Genomic DNA, 3,824 nt, shown 5'->3' on the forward strand with positions numbered 1-3,824 from the left:
ATCCTGCAATGTGGCCGTCTGAAGCAAGTATAGATTGAAGCCATAAAATCCATAAGCTGATTCTGTCAAGTGGAGGTGTAGCTTGGTGGTAGGATACTGGCCCAGCATGCACAGGCTGTAGGTTCTGCACAAGTCTCACAAGTAGGTCAGACATGTACTGGGATCCCACCCTAACACAAACACCTAGATGTGGGACTGGAAAGCATCGTGTGGACAGGCTGTGAAAGCAGAGATGCTGGCAAAAACTAGAGCCAGCAGGGAAGGATGCACATATGGACCAAGTACAACCTTGCCTCCTAGTTTTTTATGAATTTATTTGTATATTGGTAATTTATTTTTATGTATATTGGTGTTTACCTGCATATGTGTGTGTGCGTGTGTGTGTGTTCATCACGTGTGCAGTTCCTGTGGAAGCTGGAAGAAGGTTTTCAATCCCTTGGATCTGGAGACAGTTGTTAGTGACTGGGTGAGTAGGACCTGAACCCTGGCCCTCAGTGAGGGCAGTGAGCACTCGTATCCTAAGCTCATATCTCTCTACCTCCTCTCCTAATTAGTTTTAACTGTCACCTTGACACTGTCTAGAGTCACCTGAGAGTCTACGTTAAAGGACTGCCCAGATCAAATTAGCCTGTGGGTGTGTCTGTGAGAAGTTGCTTGATTGTTAGTCGATATAGGAGGGCTCCGACCACTGTGGGTACCACCGTCCCTGGCTGGGTGGTCCCAGCCTGTGTAAGAAAGCCAGCTGGGCATGAACCTACAAGCAAGGCAGCAGGCAGCCTCTTACACAGTTTCTACTGAACTCTGGCTATGAGCTAGTTTCCTGGTTGAAGCCACTAATGCCCGAAGTAACAAGCGTCCCAGCCTCCGGTTCCTGCCCTGACTTCCTGGGTGATGACGAGCTGCTCTGGAGTGTAAGTTAGGTAAGGCCATTCCTCCACAGGCTGCACTTGGTGAGCGCATTTTACCAGAGCCACAGAAGGGACACTAGACACGTGTGTCGTCTAATTATGCCTTCCAGCTGTTTCTATGAAACTTGCTTTTATGCTTATTTGCTGGATTTTTTTCTAGAATTTTATGAGTAGTATATTTGCTCAATTTCTACTCTTTCCTCTGTCCCAGTTACACACACACACACACACACACACACACACACACAGATACACACACAGACACATACAGACACACACAGACACACAGAGATACACATACACAGTCACACAGAGACACACAGACCACAGATACATACACACATACACACATACACACAGACACACAAACATACAGACACACAGACATATACACAAACACATACACACAGACATACACATACACACATACAGACACAGAGACACATAAATACACAAACACACACATATACACACAGACACACATGCACACACACAGACACATAGACACACAGATACACAGACATATACACACACAGACACACACATACACACACATACAGACACACACACACATGCACACTGGTGAGTCCAATTAGTTTTGTTCATATGTACACGTGTTTAAGGCTAACTGCCTGGTCTCTAGAGAAGACGGGTCTTCCCCCGCTCTCAGCCACCATTAACTGCCTGTAACTGTTCACCTAGGGGTGGGGTCTTGTAAGGTTTGCCCCATCCATGTTGGATGTCCACAGGTATGGTCACTGTGTAGGTCTTGTTTAGGCAGCCATATTGGTGAGACTTCATAGGTGCAGCGTCCCTGTGATATTTAGAAGACACTACCTCACAGCAGACATTCTGGACATCTGTCTCTCACATTCTCCCCCTCTTCCTCCACAGTCCCTGAGCTGTAGGCATGTGGGTTGTATTATAGACATAAGTGGGGGTAGAGTAGGGGATCACAATCAGTTTTTCCTCTGCATTTTGACTCGTTTTAGGAATCTATGGGTGGCCTTCCATGGAGCAGCTATTTAAAACTGCTTTGCAGGTTAAGCCCTTTATCTGGATCTCCCAAGGTCAGAGACAAACTATTGTATATTGCCATCCAACTTCCACACTGACCAGCTTCATACAGAACCTAAAAGCCAGTGTAAAGGTCATCTTGGGAGTGAGGTCACAGGTGTCAACCAGCCTCCAGGCTGGCGCAGTTCCTGACAGTAGTAACTTGTGTGCATGGCTGAACCAGAAGCCTTAGATAGTAGAGGCTTCGGGATGTTCCCAGGTGTGTGCTCCTGTGGTTCTTTGTGCAACTGACCTAAACCTGATCTGTTGATTGATGTGAAGAACAGTTCTGCCTGTTCAGAGGTGCAGGGCTCAGGTAAAGGATAGAAGCAACCTGTTTATAGGACCACCGAACCCTCTCCCTCATAGCAGAAAGCCTGCCTGCCTCCGGTGACACCCATGCATAACCTCAACCATGCCGTATGTGGGCATGGGAGAGGGGATTGTCAGTCACAGCCTGCTCAGCATTAGATACGGCTCAGCTAAGAGTGTCAGCCTGCCTCAGGGACTCCCAGCCCTTCTGCAGACTAACCGTTTCCACCTCCGAGTTGGCAGAGGAGGCTGACTGAGAGCCAGGGCAGACTTCCTATGAGGGCTCCGGAGGTGGAGAGTAAGAGGAGGGGGTGCAGGTCAGAGGTTGTGTCCGGTATCTTGACTAGCAAGCTGTGAGAGGTTGACAACTTTGTGATTGTTGTATGAGGTGTATATATGCATGTGTGCATATGTGCATGTGTGTGTGTATGCACGGGTGTGTGCACTTGTGTGTTCAGGTGCACGTGGAGACCAGATGTTGATGTCAAGATGTCTGTCTCAATCTCCTCTCACCTTAACTTTTGAGACAGCTTATTAACTAAACCTTTTTTGGCTAGATTAGCTAAACAGCATGCCCCAGGATCCCCCCCCCCCACCTCTGCTTCCCCAGCATGCCCCAGGACCCCAACCCCACCCCGGCCTCTGCTTCCCTTACCCTGAATTACAGATACTCTCCTCCATGCCTGGCATTTCTTCATGGCTGCTGGGAATATGAACTCAGGTCTTATGCCTGCAAAGAAAACTTTTTAGCCATTGAGTCATGTCTTCAGCCCTGATATAAACAAATTTTAAGTAAGTTTAGTTAATTTCTTTCTTTCTTGGCAGGGCTACAACTGGAAAGGTTGGAGGTGAGTAGGCAGTAACTTCTAAGTTTTTTCCTGTTAAGGATAAAGGGAAAAGAGAAAGTGAGGTGTCTGCTCCTTCCTGTGGTTCCAGGCTCTGGTGGTTATGCTGTGGTTCTAGGTCATGGTTGCAGGCTGTGGTTCTAGGCTGTAGTTCTAGGACATAGTTGCAAGCTGTGGTTCCAGGCTATGGCTTTTAGACTACAACTGCAGACCACAGTTCCAGACCAAGGCTACAGGCCACGCCACGGGTTCTCAGGCCGTGGTGTCAGGTCAGGGATTTGAAGCTACTATATCAAAATGGGTTTGGGCTGCTGGTACCATGGGAAGGACTGATCTCCAGTCTAAGAAATATGTGAGTGAAGTTTCTAGGCCCAGAAAGGAACTTCTTGATGGGTATCATTTCCCTCCTCTGAACTTTAAGACCAGTTTTTGCTATTTGTGTGTGTGTGAATAACAGAGATATGGGCAAAACATGCATACATGAACCTCTTAATTTAACTTGCTCAATAACACTATGAAATATTCTCATCTCTTATCTTTTATGTGTGAACTCGAAGCTCTGAGACATTGTTAGAAAATCAGTCTACCTCACTTGAGCACCTTCCAGGCTTCAGAATTCTGATGGCCTCCCTACGCCTTCCTGGGAGAGTCTTCCCAGGCTGTCAGGCCCAGTGCCCTCCCATGTCTTGGAATTCTGGTCAGA

Source organism: Grammomys surdaster, unplaced genomic scaffold, assembly GCF_004785775.1.
Source record: "Grammomys surdaster isolate TR1022 unplaced genomic scaffold, NIH_TR_1.0 125925, whole genome shotgun sequence".
Taxonomy (NCBI): Eukaryota; Metazoa; Chordata; class Mammalia; order Rodentia; family Muridae; genus Grammomys; species Grammomys surdaster.